This window comes from Protopterus annectens, chromosome 12.part0, assembly GCF_019279795.1.
Source record: "Protopterus annectens isolate FY-2018-M chromosome 12.part0, PAN1.0, whole genome shotgun sequence".
Taxonomy (NCBI): Eukaryota; Metazoa; Chordata; order Ceratodontiformes; family Protopteridae; genus Protopterus; species Protopterus annectens.
This window is the reverse complement of record NC_056746.1, coordinates 205,757,201-205,782,135: the sequence shown is the minus strand read 5'-3', so window position 1 is coordinate 205,782,135 and position 24,935 is coordinate 205,757,201. Positions and strand designations below refer to the sequence as shown.

General features: G+C 39.8%; 1 protein-coding gene across 2 annotated transcripts in view; it reads left to right on the top strand.

The window, feature by feature from the left end:
• Positions 1-24,935, top strand: part of LOC122816450 (netrin-3-like) — a 668,831-nt gene that overhangs the window by 396,723 nt on the left and 247,173 nt on the right. The window lies entirely within an intron of this gene.

Genomic DNA, 24,935 nt, shown 5'->3' with positions numbered 1-24,935 from the left:
AATTGACAGTGGTTCAGTTACCCACCCACGACTAGACAGAATGGGTCTCATGGGAGAATCCTTTAAATTTTTATGTACATTGGGTAGCCCATAGAGAATCAGAACAACAGGTGACTCACCAGAAAAGTACTCATATAAATCAAGAGAAATTAAACCAGTCATATGAAGGTCAAACAGATAGAAGTCAATTCTTCTTGATCAAACCATCCACCTGATACTTATAAATGTGTTTATAACTGTCATGGTCAAGGAGCATATCAAGCATTTTATTTAAGTAGTGATGTCTATCCATTAGCACAATAGCCCCTTCCTTGTCCTCAGATTTAATTTCAATATCTGCATTCTCATGCAATAACCTAAGGGCTTCATATTCGTTAGGAGTTAGGTTAAAAAATGCTTACCATTCATGGAAGAACATAAATCTTCCTCACACAAACTAATAAACGTCTCAATGACTGGATGTGAAACTGAAACATATGAACTTGGCTTCTTGAAAGGATTCCTAAAAGATGCATCGTGCTGTTGGAAGATTAAATTAAAGTTAGCATTCCTGTCAAATAGTTGGCATAGCCAGCATTAACAGACATGGGTATGCTGCTGTTGGCATTACCAATTAACTATGCTACTGTGTACATAGCTATAATTAGTTATAGTGCACTCTGCTTTACCATAACAGACATGGGTATGCTGCTGTTGGCATTACCAATTAACTATGCTACTGTGTACATAGCTATAATTATTTATAGTGCACTCTGCTTTGCCATAAGAGACATGGGTATGCTGCTGTTGGCATTACCAATTAACTATGCTGCTGTGTATATAGCTATAATTAGTTATAGTGCACTCTGCTTTGCCATAACAGACATGGGTATGCTGCTGTTGGCATTACCAATTAACTATGCTACTGTGTACATAGCTATAATTAGTTATAGTGCACTCTGCTTTACCATAACAGACATGGGTATGCTGCTGTTGGCATTACCAATTAACTATGCTACTGTGTACATAGCTATAATTATTTATAATGCACTCTGCTTTGCCATAAGAGACATGGGTATGCTGCTGTTGGCATTACCAATTAACTATGCTGCTGTGTATATAGCTATAATTAGTTATAGTGCACTCTGCTTTGCCATAACAGACATGGGTATGCTGCTGTTGGCATTACCAATTAACTATGCTACTGTGTACATAGCTATAATTAGTTATAGTGCACTCTGCTTTGCCATAAGAGACATGGGTATGCTGCTGTTGGCATTACCAATTAACTATGCTACTGTGTATATAGCTATAATTAGTTATAGTGCACTCTGCTTTGCCATAACAAACATGGGTATGCTGCTGTTGGCATTACAAATTAACTATGCTACTGTGTACATAGCTATAATTAGTTATAGTGCACTCTGCTTTGCCATAACAGACATGGGTATGCTGCTGTTGGCATTACCAATTAACTATGCTACTGTGTACATAGCTATAATTAGTTATAGTGCACACTGCTTTGCCATAAGACACATAGGTATGCTGCTGTTGGCATTACCAATTAACTATGCTACTGTGTACATAGCTATAATTAGTTATAGTGCACTCTGCTTTGCCATAAGAGACATGGGTATGCTGCTGTTGGCATTGCCAATTAACTATGCTACTGTGTACATGGCTATAATTAGTTATAATGCACTCTGCTTTGCCATAACAAGCATGGGTATGCTGCTGTTGGCATTACTAATTAACTATGCTACTGTGTACATAGCTATAATTAGTTATAGTGCACTCTGCTTTCCCATAAGAGACATGGATATGCTGCTGTTGGCATTACCAATTAACTATGCTACTGTGTACATAGCTATAATTAGTTATAGTGCACTCTGCTTTGCCATAACAGACATGGGTATGCTGCTGTTGGCTTTGCCAATTAACTATGCTACTGTGTACATAGCTATAATTAGTTTTAGTGCACTCTGCTTTGCCATAACAGACATGGGTATGCTGCTGCTGGCATTACCAATTAACTATGCTACTGTGTACATACCTATATTTAGTTATAGTGCACTCTGCTTTGCCATAAGAGACATGGGTATGCTGCTGTTGGCATTACCAATTAACTATGCTACTCTGTACATAGTTATAATTAGTTATAGTGCACTCTGCTTTGCCACATTACTGGAATGAACCAAGTTACTTGTCAACATTGCAATCACTGGACAGACTTGTAGCAGCATCACCATGACTGTTCAACAGGAGACACTTAAATAATTATGCTTTAGACTTTTCACCAAGGCAAAGAATGTACCATGGTGTACTAGGAATGTACCATGATGTATTAGGAGGTCACCATTATGGTTCTACAAGGTAAGTCTTTGGAATTACTCTGATTTGCTCTTGTGTTATGAATACCTGCCACCAAGCTAGTATTCTTGTGAAGTAAAGGGTGTTTCTTATGATTTTTTTAACCATTATTTGATGATATTATGAGTAATTCAGGTCTTTATAATAATTTTAAATAAACCTAGTACTTATACAGAGATTAAAACACATCGTCATTGAACTGCTGACACTAAGCAGATCTCATTTTACCTATATGGTCACGTTCTAAAAACCAAGCTACAAGCCTTTTGCCATGCAGCTACCAATGTAGCAGGTAGTCAGTTGTCAGTTTCAGTAGCATCTGGCCAATATAAACCAATGATATTTTATGTTAGGAAGATACATGGTTTGTGAATTTATAATTAAAAAAAATGATGCATAACTTCTGCCAGGAAGAACATGCTTTTATACAGCTGTGCTGGGGAGTGAGTAATGTTTATCCTTTTCCAGGAAAGAACGTTTTTTTTTTTCTCTGTGATTTAATGATTGGCAAAGTATTGGTCTACAAATACCAAATGTAAAGTGAATAAATCTGGCATGGTAACATCTTTCCCATTAAATAGATTTATAACTATAAAACAACTTCTGTCGAACTGCGGGTTATTTCCTTCTCTTAGCTTATCCCTTCCTTCCTAGTATTAAGCTGTTGGGTTATTCTCAGTGCCTTTATTTTTACTTTGTTCATCCCTTAGTGATTTTTTCCTGGCTGCACTACCAAGCTCAGTACAAACCCCCAGCTGTGTCATCCTTTTATCTTGTAACTTGAATTTCTTTTGGCCAGGTGAATAATTGCAGGACTTGTTTTGTCATGAAAAGTATTATTGGAGAAATTATGCTCTGTATGATAATGTGTAAGTACTACAAAGTAAAAGTGGATTTCTTGCAGATCTTTTGTTTTGACCTACCTAGAGTATATTGATGCAGCATGGCCTATACATGCTGACTTGTTAGCTAACTCTAGCTGACCTTTCTTCTTATACAGTATTGCCACCTGTTATCAGCACTGGGATATTCAAAGAGAAGACTGTTGCATATCATCTCTATTGCTGGAAGAAAAAAATGAGATCCATGTGTTCTCTCTTTTTGTGCCCATGGCACATGCCTGAGCCTGGTGATCATGGCACAGTTCCTGAATCTGTTGTTCATGGCACAGTTCCTGAGTCTGTTGTTTGTGGCACACTTCCTGAATCTGTTGATCATGGCACAGCTCCTTTGTCTCTTGATCATGGCACATTGCTTGAGCCTGGTGATCATGGCACACACCTCTCCCTTACTGCAAGTATCAACAATGTGGCATAGTAGATGGACATGATGTATATCCTAATGGTAATTTATTTAAGTCCTACACCGTGCACAATAGCACATTCAGTACTTGAATAACTTTGATTATTAACTCACAGTTTTCAAGGCTGTTTTTTTTATGGAAACAAAATACTTTAAAGAGCCCTAGCTGCAATTAGACACTTCAGACTGGTACACCCCTCAAAGCTTTCTGGGTGACAGCATACCTAGGACCATGCATGCAACTTACTTCTTGGTAAAATGCATATATAAATGAGTAAATACATCAAGCATCAATACTGTTGAAACACTTTTGTAGAAGTGGGGGTCTGCATCCCTTATACCCCTACTACTACTGGTAAAATAAGAGCACTACATCAGAGTAAAGTTGATACTCCAGGGTTCCACAAACAAGGCTTCTCTTTGCGGTTGTCTGTAAAGGTCTTGCATTTTTATCTTGCTCCAAGAAAATTTGTCTTCTATGAGTTTTTTTACAAAGCAGCAATCAACATCAGTAATGTTGAATGGAAATTATTTAATTTTTAATGCTGGACTCACTCACACATTGAACAGTGCAGCTGAGCACTGCCTTTTGTTAACGCTCAGCCACTCACACATCGAACAGTACAGCTGAGCACTGCCTTTTTGTTAACGCTCATCCGTATACTGGGTGTTGGTGGTTACTGAACAGGGAGTATGTCCTTTTCCTGTAAGTTATAGTGACCCAGTAGTTGATAAAAAAATGTTAAAGTGTGTGCAGTGCATATGCTAATGTATAGATGCTACAGGTTGGCAATAGTTTGTTATATTAGAGGTTCTGTAATCATTTCATGTTGGGAGGTGCAAATGTCAGTGTGCATGAAATACATGTGAAATATTTATGGGAATTGTTTTTTGGTATTGAACTTGGTGTTGAGGTGAGAAGCATAACTTGCTGTTGAGGTGAGATGCATATTCCTCCCCCTCCTCACCTTTGCACGACTCCTGCTTGATGGCTATACTACCTCTACCAATAGGCCCATTCATGGGGGGGCAAAAGCTGAACATTCCCAGGCTAGAGCCTTACAGACAATTTGTTTCTGCAAAGGAAGCTCTATGTGGTCTACCCAGTGATGCAAGATAGCTGGTAAGGAGTGGGACAATTGCAAGTCCTGTGGGGAACAGCCAACCCTCTCTTTCCCAAGGCTACTTGCAGACTTGCCATAGCTGCCAGGTCAGAAAGAGGAGATATGCCTTTTCTCCTACATACTTCTGTTTGCCCAGCTCAGTACCATGTTCAGCAGCATGAGCCAAGTCGTGTACTGGTGGGCAATACACTCCACTTCCACTGGGGCTTGCAACTGTCCTGGGGTCTAACATGCTCCCTCACTCCCTCCGGGACTGAACTGGTGTTAGCTGCTCATTACCTCCTTGCATGCTCCCCCTGACACCCATGCTGTTAATCAAACTTGAGTTGCTTGGGTTATAGTCAGGGGTTCATCCTTACCCATGGTACTGAGCTGAGAAAGATTTGACTTATTTGTCTTCTCTTTCAGTTTTAGTGTTTGGCAGAGGGCTTGAATGTTGGCAAGTTGCCACTGAGGAGTTTGCAGCTGGGTATGTTACATTTATGTGCTGAAGTTTCATTTGCTAGATCTCTGTTGCACACTACTGCCAGAAGCTTGATCTGTGTTGCCTTTGTGAAGGCTTTCTGTTGCTTCTGTGTTGAAGATGGAGGTGAATAATGGCCTCTGAGGTGAGTATTGTTTAAGATATTAGACCTTTCAGCAGCTGAGGCCATATGCCTTTAGAATCTGGCTTTGCACTACCCTCTGTGGCCTATTTCTAGAATGTTAGCCCTTTACGGAAAATCTCTACCAAAGTGGAAGTAGGCGTCGTGCCAAGATGCAAAAGAATGAGACCGGTTTTGCTTCCTCCCACCATTTACTAACAGATCTTAAGCTAGTTGGCATTCTATATCCGTACATTTTTACCAGTGTATCACAAAGAACAATCATCTGTGGACCGTGCGACTCACTAATAACTGAGGATATTAACTGCTCTCTGTTAACCTGATTAGTGCCTTTTTTGTTTGCTGCCACTGTGTAACATTTCCCACAGTTACACTGCTGTACACGTACCATAAACAAGCATATTTCTTATTGCCTGTACTTGCATTCTGTCTTCCAGCTACAGAAATGAACAAGACTACTATTTCATATTCCATAAGAAAGTTAAAACTAGACTGACAAAGCAAAAGTAAGAAGGTTGTTAAAAACTGAAATAATGGGGAATTTATACTGAATGAGAAGTTGCATTACAATATCTAGGGTTATAGGCTCATACTCTGCTAACAACCATCAGGGTGTTTACAAGCCTAACGTGCAACCCGACTTTCCCAGAGTCCTTGGATGCCTATATGATGAGTTATATTAGTCAGGAAGTAGCTAAGGGTTAATTGTGTAGGAGGTATGTTAGTTGGGGATTAACTTACTTACTGTCAATCTCTGTCCATCAGTGGCATGGGGGCCAGGCTGGTGGGGGTGGGGGTTGTGGTTTCCCATCCAGTGATCAAGGTATCTTTTGAACAGGGTCATGGATGAACTCTGATTCACGGAGATAGGGAGTTTATTCCATAGCATGGGGGTCTTTTGAGATGCATATCAATCCCTCCAGCAGGTTCTATTTTTATTGTGGACATAGTTTGGGCTCTTGGATCTAGTGTTTCTGGTGTTTGTCATGTGGATGTGCAGGAGTTGCATCAGAGCTAGATCTGAGTATGCCTTGTATGCTAGACATAGATCACCTCTCAGTAACTTGTAGGAGACTGAGTACAGAGATAGGACCTTAAGGCTGTCTGTGTAGGACTATGGTATTCATGCCTTGGATTCTCCTGGTGAGGAACTTTTGAGGGAGTTCCAAGTATTGCAATTACCTGGCTTGCCACATGCTAAAGGGACATGGGTCTAATAAGGGCTGAGCAGAGTGGTACTACTACTACTTCCTTGGACCTGGATGCAGTACACTTCCTTATGAGCTGGGCAATATAGAATGATTTTCTTACTATCTTGGCTACATGTTGATCAAATATCAGATTACTGGTTACATATGTTCCCAGCTCCCTAACTATCGGATCAACTCTTAGGGGTGTTTTATCAATGAAGTAACTAGCTTGAGTGGCCATTTTTCCAAAGGGCACTATAATGCATTTCTTTGCTTTGAGTTTTAATCTGTGGCTTTTTGCACCAGTCTTTTTTTTGTATCAGTCCATCTTGTAAAATGTTGGTGTCATGGGAGAATCAGTGATAGCTCCCAATTTACAGTTATCTGTGTATTTGGTGAGCCAGATGATTCTGACATTAGCCTTAACTTCCAAGAAGTTGATACCAAACAGGAGTGGGCCCATCACAGAGCCCTGGGGTACTTCACTGGTGACCATTCTCTTGGTGGAGGTGGTCTCACTGATCCTGACTTTTTGGGTGCTATATGTGAGCCAGCTGGCAATCCAGTGAGTTATATAGGAATTTATACCTAGTTCTGAGAATTTGTCAACAATACCTGATTAGGGTATTGTATTGAGCACCTTGGCCAGGTCAAGGTAGGCAGTATGCACCGTTTTCCCCCTTATACATAACCATGGTGACCCTGTCAAAGAAGCCTACCAGGTTAAATAGGTGGGATGGGTCCAGTGTCTGTAGCTGGCCAATGTCCTTGTTGATCATTTCCATGATCATTTGTTCCATGGCTTTGCATATTAGACTTGCTAGACTGATGGGTCTGTACTTCACAGGGTCAGTTGCTGATGCACCTTATGAAAAGGGATTATCATTGCTGCTGTCTGGATATTAACTGTGTACTCTTGGTCCTCAAATTTATATAATCTATATTTAGTACCATTAGATGTGATTTCAACCCAGTCCATATTTTAAAAGCCAGATGGGTCCTAAGCACAATATTTATTTTCCTCCTTTAGTAGTCTCTTCCCTTCTATGGCATTTCTGTCCTAGTAATCTTTCTCACTGTCCAGTTTGCTGTCCCTGAATTATATCCCATTACACATTCTTAGGAATGTGTCTCCCTTGCTTTTACATCATTTTGCCTATATATTTAAAAGTTTCTTGCTAAGGAAAACACACTTAGAAATGTATCTGTAGTTTTTGTTTATTTACACTCACTGAGGTAATAACATAATTTAGGCACTAAAGATTCAAAGGTCTTCTGTCAATTATTGTGTGACATTCCCTCTCTGGGACAGTAATTAAGGAGCCTCAATCCTCACCACTGACACCGGTGAGGGACATTCACTTGGAGCAAAAATACACACATAATTTTTAGATGCAGTTCTCTGCATCAAGCACAATTTCCCTTAAGAGCACACAGGGAGCACACTCCAGGTCCTAGGGTTGGACTCTCTCTCCAGGCCCCAAATAAGACTGCCTTTCTCTCTGCAGAAATCAGTGCTGTCTGCCCCAGTTCCAAATTGCTGACACACACACACACACACACACACACACACACACACACACACACACACACACACTTGCACTTTGAGATTTGATTTATACACACACACACACACACACACACACACACACACACACACACACACACACACACACTTGCACTTTGAGATTTGATTTACACACACACACACTTGCACTTTGAGATTTGATTTACGCACACACACACACATGCACTTTGAGATTTGATTTACACACACACACACTTGCACTTTGAGATTTGATTTACACACACACACACACACACACACACACACACACACACACACACACACACACTTGCACTTTGAGATTTGATTTACACACACACAAACACACAGACACACACACTTGCACTTTGAGATTTGATTTACACACACACACTTGCACTTTGAGATTTGATTTACACACACACACACACACACACACACACACACACACACACACACACACTTGCACTTTGAGATTTGATTTACACACACACAAACACACAGACACACACACTTGCACTTTGAGATTTGATTTACACACACACACACTTGCACTTTGAGATTTGATTTACACACACACACACACACACACACACACACACACACACACACACACACACACACACACACACACTTGCACTTTGAGATTTGATTTACACACACACACACACACACACACACTTGCACTTTGAGATTTGATACACACACACACACACTTGCACTTTGAGATTTGATTTACACACACACACACACTTGCACTTTGAGATTTGATACACACACACACACACTTGCACTTTGAGATTTGATTTACACACACACACACACACACACACACACACACACACACACACACACACACACACACACACACACACACTTGCACTTTGAGATTTGATTTACACACACACACACACACACACACACACACACACACACACACACACACACACACACACACACACACACACACACACACACACACACACCTGGGAAAGGCTGGTCAAGCAAGTACCACTCCTCTTTAACCACTACAGACTTCACAATGGTTATGCCAGAGGCTGTCTCTCTCTTAGCAGTGGTCTGTCTTCTATCCAGTAAGATCGGATACAAACTCTGGTGATACTTTGGTACCCCTGTTGTCTCCAGACAACTTACCACTGGCTTTCTGCTCTCACTTGCTAGCTCCCTCTCCTCTTCTTCTCCCCCTTGCTTCCATGGACATCTGTATGCTACATGGCCCCATTTGTTACATTTAAAACATCTAAACCTTGTTCCTGGCTGTGTACCTGAACTAGTGGCTTCCCCTGTTAATGGTGGACTCTGTTGGGGTGGTTTAGGCTGCCCACCATGGGTTCCCTTATATCCTTGAGCAGCACTAGGTATTCCCCTTCTTGTGTAGTAATGTTTGCCAAGTAGAGATTCTCCTTTTCTCCCCAGCTCATCTGCAAAGATACACTCCAAGTCTGCCAATCAGATTCTCATGTCCTCAGGCAAAGTGCTAAGGACTTGTTCCCTCACCAAATGGTCTGCCAGCTCTTCAAAAGTGATGACCTGACATCCACTCACTCACCTATGAAAATAAGTGCTTAACTCAGCAATATAATCACATACACTTTCATCTACCTTGCGCCTATGCTCACAAATTTCTTTTCTGTAAGCTTCAGGTGTTACCTTAAAACACTCTGCTAAACATTGTTTAACTTTACCATAGTATAAACAGTGAGTATCAGACAATTTAGAAATATCAGTTACAGCTTGACCAAGGGCACTGGGTACAGTTCCTGACCCCCTTACTCCATGATACATGGGTCTATATTATATGCTCAATGAGACTTTTCTTCAAACCTATAATCATTGACACCTAAAGAGTGGATGCTCTAAAGTACAAAAGGCCACATCTTGGGAAAAAATTCACGGTGCCATACATAAAAATCACAAACTTCAAAACCCTAATCAAGTGGGGGTCTTTGCCACTCACACCCCCCAATGTGGGGGGCTGTGCCCCCCCACCCCATAACTAAAAATACCAACTCCGAGATCACTCTACTTTGGGGGAAAGGGCAATTACTGATAACAGCCAACTGAATTTTTTCCCCAAGGAAAAAATTTGCGGACGTGGCCATTCGCACTTTAGAGCGTTCACTCTTTAGGTGTCGAAGAGTATATGTTCAAAGAAAAGTCTCTTTGAGCATGTAATATAGACCCTGATGAACATTACACTCTTTACATACTCTTTCAAATGTATGAATAAAACTTAATTATCACCATCTGTAAACTGTGGAATCAATTTGCTGACCTTTATTGCTTTTAGGGTTCGGCTATTTCCTTCCCCATTATCTCCATGACCCTGACAGAGAGTCAGCATCTCCCTCTCATCTTGACGCTGTTTCTCATTTTCTTTCACCTCCAAATGCTGCAGTCTCTCTGCTGATTCTAATTCTAAACGTTTGGCCTCCAGTTCAAGTCTTAACTTCAGATGGGTTAAGTGCTCTACGGAAAAGGTAAATTGTCCTTTTTCTGAGGGCTGCACATCCCCATCACCAGGCTAGTTGTCTTCCTGGTCCATGCTGCAGCTGTGATTAAGGCTGAAATCATTTCCTCGGTAGTCAGGTTGGCATGTGCCAGTCATTTGGATTTGCACACCTTAGCCAACTGTTTCACTGTCAGCTTGCCATAATCCTCTGCTGACATCTTTGCCTGCTTTTCCTGACTAAACTAAACTAACAGAAAATAAATAAAACTGCTGTGAAAATGAAACTCTGTATGTTTACCTTGTGGCTGCTGAGAGGACACACACCTTTAGTTTCAACTGTCTACAGGCTAAAGAAGTTCAATTAATATCCACACCACTGCTCACCAGTATGTGACGTCCCCCCTCTGGGACAGTAATCAAATAGCCTCAATCCTCACCACTGACACCCATGAGGGACATTCACTTGGAGCAAAAATATATATGCACAGAATTTTCAGATGCAACCCTCTGCATCAAGCACAATTTTCCTTAAGAGTGCACAGGGAGCACACTCTGGGTCCTGGGGCTGGACTCTCTCCAGGCCCCAAATAAGACTCTGCCATTGTCTCTGTAGAAATCAGTGCTCTGTGTACCTGTTCCAAGTACACACACACACACACACACACACACACACACACACACACACACACACACACAGAGCTGGGAAAGGCTGGCACAGATTCACCTGCTGTACCACCTTCACCAAGACTGTAAGGTAGTTTCCCTGCCATCAGCTACCTACTCTTAGCCTGTCAACAGGTTATCCAATTATACTGTGTTAAATTAATACCAATACCAATGGTAATGTTGAACAAACAGGAAGGCTTTCAGTAGCTGCCACAATGTCACCAAATATATATAAGTTCTCTCAAAGTTTAAAATAGTCTCTAAAAGACCAGCCATGTTGAAAAGTTTAATTATATTTAATAATAAATAATAAAAGAACATGAAAATATTGAATACATATTTACAATAAACACCAGAGTTTCACCCACAGGAAATATTAAAAATAAAACAGGTTCAGACGGATGCAGAAAAACAATACTTAACTAATATCACTATACTTTCCTGACTGATTAATGAACTACTGTTCCCTAGTTCACTTACTAGAGCAAGGCAAGATGATGTGGATGAGCGGTCCTTCTTTGGCAGGTTTCACAGACTGCTGAGTGACATCTTTCACTAATATTTATCATTTCAATGCTGGCTATAGAATGACATCACATCTGGTCACTGACTCTGTTTCCCACTCTACCCTCTTTACATGAAACTTGAGCCAGGATCTTGCACATATGTGTCATAATACACATACATAGAGCTTTGCTAAGATGTGTTACAGCATCTGGAAGCTGTAAAACAATTTTAACACCTCCACTCTTCCTACAGAGCTGTTATGCTAGGCTTCTCACAGACATTTTGTCTCTGGCTGCAGTCAGAAATGTGAGATACAATCTGTATGGCCTAAACCAGGTAATTTAATTTCAGACTTTTTTTCAAAGTTAGCTGGACTGAGATTAACCACTTCTCTTCCAGTATCCTCTGTTACAATATATTAATTTCAACAGTTACAATACAGTGTGACATACAGTGCATTTCTTTTCTGTCCAGCAGGAGCCACTATTAGCATATTTTTCAACACAAGCATATGTACAAATCAGTTTGATATACCAATGACATATAATTCTTTACAAAACTCCATCTAACTATGCTGGCATATGTTAAACATCCACTACCTTACTTCTCCTGGCATAGCTGGCAATACTTTACATCGTCACATATGGGTACTTTCTTCCCCTCTCCTGTGGCTATAAACCTGTTGAGCCTTTGCTTATTTCTGAATGTTATGTATACGTCCAGAATTATGCATAATGTAAAGCATCTTGGAATATGCACAAAGTAAAGAAATGGTTATAGATAGTAGAGGGGCATGCCATCAGTTACTGAGCTAATCACTATTAAGAAACCGTGCACAAAAGCATTTTTTATGAAAACTCTGTATGAAATAATTCACTTGATGCTAAATGACTGTTATTGTGCAAAGGATTGTATGTAAATGCTAAGTATGCCTATTAAAATGATGTATTTTACTGAGTACACTTCTATGTATACTTTGATCTGTGTATACTCAGGATTCATAAATTGTTGCTATTAAAACTGCTGCAAATGGTAAGGTTCAAGTTAAAATTAGAAATGAACAGCTTTGTTAGCAGTTCCAGACACGGTGATCTTTTTGATGTGCAGTGTCATTTACAACTGACTAACTATCTGAGGTAGGAAAGCATGACACTGAGGCTAGTACAGGGAGTTAAGGTAGGGGAGGAGTCCCAAGTTAGGACCTGCAGCACAAACTGCACTTTTTAAAAAGGCTGTTATTGCTACTATTTGCTTTCACCATACATGCAAGCACTTTCCAAAGAATGTGCAATACATATGTAGGAACATTAATCTGTTAAACTGACAGCAAATCAATTAATGAAACTTTTTCTGAGGGTTCTAAGACTCCGCAGTATTTCTGACTACTTCCATTCCAAGCGAATGAATAACATTTTATACACACACACAGGCTTATAGGAGATTACTAGGCTAATGGCCTCAGGGCCCTTACAAGCCTAGCCAAGTTCAACCCCTTGTTCCAAAGGGTGTCTGGTTCAAGCAGACACTAAAATAAGCACCTATTGCCCCTGTCCAAGAGGGACACAGGTGGAACCCCCAGGGTGAATTTCCATTACCCATCCAGTTGTCCAAATTACACTTAAATAGAGCCAATGAGGGGCATTGTTTAACATGAATAGGAAGCTTGTTCTAAAGGTGGGGTAACCTCTGTGAGAAAATCTCTCTCTCCAGCAAGTTCTGTTAATGTTGCATACCAAGTTAAGGTCCTTTGTGCGAGTGACCCATGTGCCATTTGACTTGCGAATGTGCAGCATTTTCATTAAAGTTGGGTCAGAGATTGCTCTGTGAACAAGGCACAGGTCAGTTCTGAGCAGTCTGTATGTCTCAGAATAAAGTGACAATAATTTCAGTATGTCCACATAAGACAGATCTTGAAGACCCTGAATTTTCTTTGTAAGGAACCTTTGTGGTCTCTCCAATTGCTGCAGGTGTTTGGAAAGGAACATAACAAAGAGAGTGTTGTACTCTTACTGGCCTGATGAGGGAAGAATACAGAGGGGTTATAACCTATTTTTTATGGAGGGAATGCCCTTACCTATGAGATGAACAATATAAAATGCCCTTCTGTCCACTGTGGAGACATGGTGATTGAAGTTAAGGTTGCTGTCTACCTGTGTGCCCAGATCTCTCACCACTAACTGTGTGCTTAGAGTATTGCTGTTGATGTGGTAGCTTGCAGGGACATCACCCTTGCTGAAGGGCATGATAATGCATTTTTTGCATTAAGTTTAAGACTGTGACTTTGGCACCAGTCATTAGTCTGTGGGATGTTGACATTGCTAGGGGTTTCAGTGATCACTCCCAGTTTGCAGTCATCAGCAAACTTTGTCAGCGACAATACTTTAGTTTTAGCCTGTACTTCAGAGAAGTAGATTCCAAACAGTAGGGGTCCAAGAACTGGTCCCTGTGGAACACCATTGGTTACGGGTCTGCTGGAGGAGGTGGAGTCCCCTATTTTGACCATATGAGTTCTGTAATTGACCCAGTTTGCAACCACCTGACAATATATGGGTTGATACCCAGGTGAATGAGTTTATCAATGATGCCTGAGTAGGGGATTGTGTCAAAGACCGTGCCTAAGTCTAGGTAGGCTGTATGCACAGATTTGCCCTTGTCTAGGGTTTTGGTGACTGTCTCGAAGAAGTCCACCAAGTTTAACAGGCATGATCTCCCTTGACAAAGCCAAACTGAGTGGGGCTTGACAAAGCCAAACTGAGTGGGGTTGAGCATTTGAAGATTACCTATATCTTTAAGGTTCATGATGATTTGTTCCACGACCTTGCAGATAAGGTTGGTCAGTCTAATGGGTCTGTATTTCCCAAGGTCTGTGGATGCACCCCCTTTGTGTAAAGGGATGATGGTAGCTGTTTTCCGTTTTGCTGGGATGAAACAAGTGCTTAGGCTTTGATTGAAAAGTGTGCCCAATGGTGATGCTAATTCCTGTTTTAACCCATGTAGATCACAGCCAGGGATGTTGTGTGTTCCCATAGAGGGTGTGTTTTTGGGTTACCTATTATATTCTTGAAAGCCGACAATGTCGACTTCGACATTGTCGACACGAGAATAGTGAAAGTGCAGAACGTTGAACGGGTAAATGGAAATCTCCATAAGGGGAGGATTTTGTTTACTTCAATGTAGTGTGGTCTTGGAGTTGGTATATTTAAGTAGCAGGGGGTGTGGGAGGTGCAGGGGGGCTTGCCTCCCTGTCTATACCCTTTAGATATTCTTTTTCTTTTAATTTATTTTTTGTGAACATTCGGGATTTTAATGGTTCAATCATTAAAGGTCGACTTTTAGTGATTTGAACCATTAAACTTTTGATGTTGTAATATAGACCCGTGTTTTTGGTCTTAGAGACGGCATTTAAGACCTGCTCCTTGGAGATACTAGGTGGGGGACAAGTGTTAGAGATGCTGTGGGGTATATGTAGCGGGGACAGGGTTCTGTATATGTAGTACCATTAACTGTGAGCTCAGCACAAATCTGGTCCTTACCTTTGAGGTTACAGATGTTACTAAAGAGCTCCTTGTGGTTATCCTTAGTTAGGGAACCTAATTTGGATTTGTAGTTAGCTTTGGAGGACTTCACTAGAAGTGTTATTTGCTTGTTTAAGTTGAGGAGGGAGTGTTTCCTGTTTTGAGACTGACAGTTCCTACTCTTAGACAGCAATTTCTTTCTCCTATTGTATAGCCTATTAATGGCAGTTGTCCACCAGGCAGGTTTGTTTTTCCTTGAAGATCTTGTTTTGGTTCTATCAGGTACGGCAGAGTCAATACAATGTACAGGTGTTCGTATAAAGCATTGGGGTATAACTCAGCATAGATATCTGTTCCATCAGTGATGGGAGGGGCTATGAAACTATTTATGCTGTCATGTAAGTGGTTGTAATTTGCCTTGGAGAAGATTTTTAGTCTAGCTGTTGCTAAGGGGTGGTCTTGTATTATAGTTACTTCTAGCAAGACCAATTGGTGGTCAGATCTCACCAGGGATGGCCACATGCTGAGGGTGGTGCAGCGGTCCCCCTATAGCCGGCATTAGGCCTAGGCAGCTGCCTAGGGCGCCTCTCTAGCAGTGGTGTTTTTCCCAGTATCTGTTATTTTTTCTAGAAAAGAAATGGTTTCTTTTACATATGTTGAATGAATACAGGAAAAGCAGAAGAGTAAGACAAACTATGAGAAAAAGGAAGAAAAAAGTAATCAGGCTGGTGTAAATAGCACCTGGGGGGGGGGGGGGCACTGCGGAGAAATTTTGCCTAGGGCACCAGTTGACCAAAGGTTTTCCCTGAGTTTCCCATGTTGGTGAGCACCAGATCCAGGATGTTTGAGCCCCACATGGGTATATCAACCAGTTGGTCCAGGAGTTAACAAAGTCCAGGAACCTTTAGACAAGTAAGTTAAAACACGTAATTTACCCAGTCAATGGATAGGTAATTAAAGTCACCCAAAGCCAGGGTGTTTGGCTGTATCATGAGTGACTCAAGTAGATCCAAGTAGGCTGAGTGGGTATCCGGATTCATGGATGGGTTCCTAAAGGTGGCAATGACCTGAAGAGAGGACTTGCCTACAGTCAATTGCACATGAAGTAATTCAAGGGAATCATGCTGTTTAACCAATCTAGAGGTGCATTTATCTTTAATGAATATTAATGTACCACCTCCTTTAGTTCTCATGCCTTCATTTTGTGGTATGAATGTGTGGAATGAAATTTAACCTGGTATCACTGGGTATTCTCTGCAGCCTTAAACCAGGTCTCAGTGACTGCACAAATGTCAGCATCTTCCAAGGAGAGGACTGCTTCCAGTGAGTGCAGTTTCTGGTTTAGACTCCTAGCATTTAGCAGCCTAACCCTGAAGTTGGTTTTAGAGGATATTTCTATGTTGGGGGAATTTTGTTCTTATGACATTGCCTAAAAAAGGCACTATGGAGGTGGTAAGAGCCTTGGCGAGTAACCAAAATCCCAGGGGTGACAGATGATGACCATCTCTGGCCAAGCACTGAGGTCTGTCGCCTATGTCATCCCAGACTGTTTGTATTGATCTATCATCCTAGGTGAAGGTAAAATGCTGCTTAAGGCTGAGGACATACCTACCCGAGACGCACGATCAGAAAGCTCATTCATGTCTGTCTTCATATTGTCCAGTGAGGTACGTCTCGCGTTGTCCACATATGTTGGAGTCATAACAGTGCCTGTTGTTGAGAGACTTGTGTGCATGTATGATGTGGTGGATCCTGTCACCTGACAGACAGCTGACCATGACTTTTTCCTTATCCAACTTGGTGAGAGGGACATATATCCATCTATATGGATGTCCATTAACTTACTGAAAATGTCTTCGATCGAATGGCAACTGACTGAAAGTAACAAAGACAAAAAAGAAAAACCTTGTTTTTTGCAGGTATTCAAGTCCCCTTGTGCCTCCCACACCCCCCTGCTAATTATATATACCAACGCTGAGATCACATTAAATTGGGAAAAGGGCAAATTCCTTAATCCACAGTACACCATGATCTTGCACATAAAAATTGCTGGCACATTTGATCAGCTGTGTCGATGTTTCTCTTGGTTCAACAACTTGTCAGTAACCTATATCTCCCTCTCTATTTTCCATCATAAAGTTGATGTTTTGGACTAGGGCTTCAGTAATAGTTCATCTTTTTTTTTTTTAAAAAAGAGTTAAAGCAGTCTTTTTTAAAGTCTTGTTTGAAGTTTCAAGCCTTTGGTTTAAAATGCCCAATTCCTACTCCTCATTCCATATAAAGGTATGCAAAAAGAGACTGTCTGGGAATGTGTGGAATGAGAGGTGGATTTGTAATGTGGCACATAAAAGCCGTAGGTCCCATGGTAGACCACCTCAGGCTAGTGAAGGTTTAGGGCCACACTTTGATCACCAGGTAAGTAACAGGATGAGCAATTCTGACTTGGTCAGTGGACTTCTAGAGAGGCAAAAATGGCAGTCTGGTGAAAGTTATGTGTCTGACTTTCCTTGGCTGCAATAGGGTGTATAACTGTATTAAAAAATGTATATCATGTGAACTTGGACCCCTTTTGTCCAGAATGGGCTGAAATGGGTAGCAGATTTGTTGGGGGCATTTTTCTGACCTAATTGCATTTTTTTTTCTTTCTGAGGGGCATATACTAATTCATTCCTACAGATATAGTTATAGACTCTCACAGACTTGAAGAATTCCAGCTTAGAAACCTTTAAGAAATAACTCTAATTACTTTTGATGTCATAGCTGAGAAGTTCCACACTGTACTAGCTTCCAAGTACTTCTGTCTTTTTTTGTTTGACATATGGATGTTAATAAATCAGTGGAAAGTCTCTGTGATCTAGAATTAGGCACCCAAGCTTCCAACTAATGAATTCACTGTACTACCAGTTATTCCATTCTTCTAAGCCAAACATTTTCTAGCGTGCCTTAGAAATTGGAATAGGTCCTTTCTTTTCCCCTTTGCCTTTGAAACCTGACGTACACAAACCAGGCTGCAATATTCACATGTCCAGGGACTGTCGCCATATCAGGAAGTGCTATGTTAATATTTGGAATCATTTCATGATTGGTGGTGGATGGTTTTAATTATTTCTTCTTCACTGTGTGCACCTTTATAAATCATGAACTTTATTTATTTATTTGTCTTTTGATAACCAGAATGTTGATGTCCGACTGAGCAAATGGCCTATTTTCAACAGAGGCCCAAGGAGAAAAACTCCACAACAAATTCAAAAACATTTAAACAGTAGTTGAGTAACTATATACAAGGGGAGAAGGCTCCACAACAGATTAAATATTTTACAATGTGTTGGTGAGAAAGGCTCAACAAAAACATACACAAAACCTCCTTTAAAAGTAGCTGATAAGTAATTGTATACAGGAGGAGAAAATCCCTACACCATATAAAAACAGACAAACTCTTTTGCAGAAATATTAAGAATACAATATGTAGTGCAAGTAGCAAGACGCACTACAAAGTAGATAACGCATATCAAGCAAACTAATAAATAAGTATTCAAAATATTCAGTATATTTCTGATAATGTATGCTGAAAAGTATTACAGTATTCTACTGCCAAAATAGATGGAGGCACAGAATAAGATGAGGAGGACTAATGAGCAAGAGGGAAATTAAGGGCATGGAGAGAGAGAGTTGATAATTAGAAAGATAAGAAGGTTATGGAAGGACATAAAAGGACAAAATGAGAAGTAAGTGTTGGTTGAAGAGGTAGAAGAGCATATGTTAGTGGTATCGTTCTTTGATTTTAGGCCATTGCTGGTGGCTAGGATATGGATTTGTGAGTGAATTTAGTTATAGTGAATAGATGGTCATGAATCTCTTTTGAGGGCTGAACACGTACAGTTCCAGGTGTCGGATATTTTTTTAGATTGGTCTTGAAACTGGAAAGGTTGAGAGCATGTTTAAGGGATGAGGGGATTTTAGAAGATGGATGAACTCAAAAGAACAATTTTCAAAAGTTTCTGCATTTTGTTTTTTATCCTGACAGCCATTATTAAAATTTCCCGGTAAATGTTGGCTCTTCAACTGTAATTTGACTATATTAGAGAATGTAATTATAATATTGCCTTAATAATATGGCTGCAGCTGTGTTGTTCTATATTTTTTTCTTTGTGACTTAAGAAGTGATTAATTATTACATCTGCTCTCTGTTGTATCTGCCAATATACATTTGTCAAATGTGAAATGATGACTCATGTTTATTACTATTTTCATTTGCAGTTCTGATCCAGAATTAATTTATTTGTTTTAAGACATCACACAGCACACATGACCTATGTAATTTAACAGTGTAGATGCATAGACACATATTGGAAAAGATTTTAAAAATGATAGATTGCATTTATAAATTGTTTTATAATTTTGGGGAAAATTTGGGAGTCATTTACTTTTGTAAAAGCTACAATCAAATTTGTGTATGTCAGCACCATAACTGTTTAATATTTTTTCTTAGTCTAACACACCTTTTCAAAAATGACCTTTATGAGCAAATCCACATAAAATCCTCAGAGTTTACACAAATTCAGGTTATGCTCTTACTAATAAACTTTACCAGGTGTATGGGCAGGATTTGAAAAATATTCCATATTCATTTGTGATTCCATCTGTGATGACCATGCCCTGGCCCAGCAAGCAAGGAGCCTCAATCCTCACCACTAACACCAGGGATGTGATCTTATAGAAGAGGAAAGGATAACTAACACACACAGTAAAGTACAGTTTCCCTTAAGTGCACACAGAGATCACAGTTAGTCTGGGGCTGGTTGCTCCCTTGCTCACCAGGTCTCCAATAAGACTCCCCACTGGCACAGCTATAGGGTCCAGGTCTCAGCCTAACTGGGCAAGCTAAAACCTCCAGTACCCCCTCTATCCAACCAGTGCTTCATGTCCCTGCCAAGTAGCTGACACAACACACACACACTTTGAGATAAGTATTTATACAACTTCACAGATACTCCTGGGAAAGGCTGACACAGATTCTCCAACTGTGCCCTTTTACCCAGACTATACAGTAGTAATTACTGCCACCACCCAGTTAATAATATCAGCTACTAAAAGGCCCTTAAAAAGGTGTCCAATTATTACTGTGCAATATTAATATCCAATGGTAGTATGACTAACAGTTAAGGCTTACTTTAGAGTGGCCTATTACAATATCCTCTATAAATATGCAATGTACTCTAGAGCTTATTTCTTCACAAATCAGCCACAGGTAGAAGGTTTTAAAAATATTTAATAATAAATAATTAAAACACAAGACAAAACTACTATACAGAGATATCTAAGAGTTCAGATATCACACAGAAACTTAAAATAATACAGTAGGACAGGTCTGATTTCAAAGAAAAATACCTAATTAATCTTTACTAGCTTTAACTATTCCTACAAGAAATCCCAGTGCTAAAACTTACATGTGAGCATAAGGCAGAGTACCGAGTTAGATGTCCAAAGTCAACATGTTCAAAGTCTCTTGTGAGAAATAGTATTTAAATATTACTAACAAACATATCTCTAAGTTCTTCCTAAAATTACATCATTTTTGAGATTTAGGTTTTCCCAGTATTCATACTGCATCAGCTTAACACCTGGTCTGAGTTCTCAGGCAACAAACTGCATTATTTAACAATCTAACACCTGCACAGAAACTTACAACAATAGAAGACATTCACATGTATTATTCTAACAGAAACTAGAGCAATAAAGCACATTCCACATCTAAATTCTGGTCATAAACTTTAGCCTTAAAACAATGGGCATGACACCTTCATCCAGATGCACTGGAACCGACTTGTAAAACATTAAAGAGATTCATAAGATTTTTTCAATTTTAAGACACATTTGAAATACTTGGTTTGGTTTTCCTTACAGCAGATGGCAATGTTGTAACAATCTTGAAGCTCTCATTTTACAGTGTTTTCTTACATTTAAAAACACAAGCCTGTATTTTACATTTATTTATACAGTTGACAGAATTATGTATCAAATTCTATTTGACTAGGCTGGCAGCCTTCGCCCATCTCTCCCCAGTCGTCACACCATCCATGTCAGCTTTTGCAGGTATCGGTGATTACTGCAGTTACCTAAAGTATGCATCTCCCATCTCATTTCTGATGGAATCGGGATGATGCTGGATTGTTTTTGTGAGGTCATGTAATTATAAATTTAAGAGGTCCCTGCTTTGTACCTAATATTACTGCTACAGTGCTTTGCTGTCCTTAACCTAAACTGATTGCTGTATATTTATCACCACCATTTCTCTCATTAGGTATGTGTCTGTATTACATTCAATATCTTATCTCACTTTGAAGAGAACTGTCATGTCCCAGTGCTAGCTTTAAACTGTTTTCCTAATAGAAACTAGATCTGAGTCTAGATTGTGAAATAGCCCAGCCTGCCCAGTTCTGTAATGTCTCTTTTTTTTGCTACTGCACTGATGGTTTGTGGCTTCTCCTTTGTGGTTCTACTGTTTGTCAGTTGCATCTATGCTAAGAATGTCTTTCACTATAGAAGAGGAACAAAAAAATACATGTAGGTCAACTCCATTGTCAAATAAGGCATAAACTTTGACTTTTGTGCAAGTGGCATTAGTGAAATCATCAGTGCTGGACACTGGGGGGAGCTGGCATGGGGGAAGATGGAAGGGTTGGCTCAACCATCTTGGGGCAAAATGAGGGGGAGGGGCGGCAGGTTGGTCAACAAGGTGGACCTGAATGACCACACCTACATCAAGTGGTATGGTACAGATGGTGGGAGAGTTGTGTGTAGAAATATGCACGCACCACCCATGGTAAGATATTGCAGGAGTTGCTTATGGCTTGGAAAATGACTTGTATGCATAAAGTAAATAATTCCCAAGCCTCACAGGGGATGATAGGACCACACTTTGGGAGATGGGTCTTGTCCCCCTGGGAGGAATGAACATATCAACAAGGACGATCAAAGGGGATTTTCCATCTTTTTATAGGGAAAATACAAGTAGATCATGAATTTAGACATTTCTAAGTATTGGGAAAATTCAAGTGATATACGCCAGGGCACTCATTCACCACAACATGAATTTATTCTCATATTTGCTACTTACAGTATATTGTCAGATTGCTTTATTGCGTACTCTGTAACTAGAATATGTTTTTAATTTAGATATATAAAAACATCAAGAAGACTGTAATGATCAGAAATTGCACTTAAAATTGCTTACTCAAACAAAGGGGTCCATTTCACATATTCTTTTCCATATTTGAGTATTATGTCTGTTGGTACATTGATAGCATTTCATTATGTGCTTCACTTCTCAAAAGGCATGCTGTGCACTGGGAAGTAATGCATATTAATTAAACTCCAGTGTCTGTTACTATACCATTTTGTCAGGTACATTTGCTGCACATATGCATATTCAAACAGACTTTTGATCCTTGGCACATTTTGGAATCTTTAAATTAAGCATGGGCATCTTGATTGTATATTTCCATATGCCATGGCTGTCTGAATCAAACAGAGGTTGAAAACATGACTTTGGGCTTGTGGATATGTGGAGCAGATATATTGGGAAACAAAACCAAAGACCATGTATACCTGAATCCAGTTGGAAACCGAGTCAGTGTACCTGTGATGGAGATATTTTGTGGAAGTGAAAAGGGAAGGTTAGCAAAGCGCAGTCATCACCTCAGCTGTAAAATGGTGTACCTCTGTGTTGTGCATTTGTGGCACACCAGGAATTGTAGTGAATTCCTTTTCAAAACCTTCTGCTAGACTGTAGATTATTCTAGGGGAGACTACAGTTACCTATTTCTACCTGGCAATGAACTATTTTACAACATGGTAAGCTTGCTTTTGTCTTAAGTGAGCTGTCTACCTACTCATGGGTATATTCACTCCTTATTAATTCATGATTATGTACAGTGACTAACTTTTTGTACGCATTTATTTTCATGGATTGTTATATCACCCTTTACACAAGCACTTTTTCAATGACTGTTTCTCTGTTTCCTTCCCTATATTTCATTGTCTCAACCAAATGAGTATTATATGTAATTATTTTCTGAAATGTATTGTATATCTAATTCTTCTCTGTTATATTCACACTTGTTATACTGTATGTTATTGACTTTATACTTTGACAGTATAATAAAAGTAGAAATTGCAGACATTAAATACATACATACATTCGTAACATGCTTATTTACATAAATACAAATATACTCATCTCGGGTAATGAGGTCACAGTATCATTTCTTGCCAGACTAAGCAGAATCTCAGTGTTTTAGTAATTGCAGTTCTAAGGTCAACCAAGGTTTATCTACTTCTATGTCTGTTCTTGAATTAAGTGGGAATTATTTGTCTTGCAAAGTATGGAGCATTCTAATGAATGCCTTGAAAGTGCTTGACAAATTTATATATACCCTTCACCGGAAGAGTTGTAACTCTGTGAGCAGTGTGTAATTTGGTTTAGTGCTCTTAATATGTCATGTGTTACTGCAGGGCATTTCATTTGTCTGGTTATTCATTAAAATGTGACTGCTAAGTGATCAGCGAAATGAGTGGGAGGGACATGTGTGACTAAAATCCTGAATGGTTTATTACTGACTGGCAAATTCAAAACGAGTGATTTCAAGATAAGACATTAGGCCTACTGCACTCTTGTGTATGTCAGGTTGCAGTAAGCTATAAACTGCACAGGGAGCAGTGGGCCATGGAAGTTAATTTTAAAGTCATCCAGAAGTAGGATATTACTGTGTTTATACTGAGAAGCAAGTTTTAGCAACAGTACTTTGTAGACATGGGAGGTGGGGTTATGCTACAAAGAGAAGTACAACTATTTCTCCTGTTCTTGGCTATGAGTCGTGACTATCTTGCTTAATGCACATATACCCTTTGTAGAAGATGGGTCAGAAAAGGTGTACTTGGCTTAATCCAGGTTTCAGTTACAACAAGTACACCTGGGCTTTGTTGGTTGAGCGAGGCTTGTCTGCAGATGCTACAAGAGTTAAGAATCCCATTTAAAGCATCAGACTGATGCTGGAATATGAGTGCAAGTATCTGTCAGAGATGAAATGCAGATGCTTCCAAAAATAGTTATACTTTATATATTCTGCTTTTGAGCAAGAGATGTCTGAAAAACATTTTTAAAAATATCAGTCCTTTTGAAGTTCCATACGTAGTGATGGGGCACTCAGATTTCATGATAAGGTAACAGTAGAATGGTGAGAGAGTGATTTGGCTTGTAGAAATATCACTTAATTTTCATTATGTTTAGTTGTTTTAGCAGAGAGTTAAAAATAAAACTCTTTTGAGTTAATGTTTGCTGATCATCGAATAGAAGCTTTTGGCAGGGTGCACCTGTCATTGTCGAGTTCTTAGTTTGCACTGTTCTCCATTTACTAGGGAGGAGATAATGCTAGATGGTTTCTTGGGAAGTGTAGGGAGACGATCCTTTGTGGAGGCGTTTCTAAGAGATAACGGATTGCTGAGCAGTTGTGCTGCTACATAACTCATAACCTAACTATGGATAGGAACATGAGAGTTGGGCCCCACTCCCTGTGTGAGAAGACAATTAGTGACAACGAGTAGAAAATGGACAAATCTTAGTAAGACTGCCAAAACACAAATTCAACACTTGTCAAAA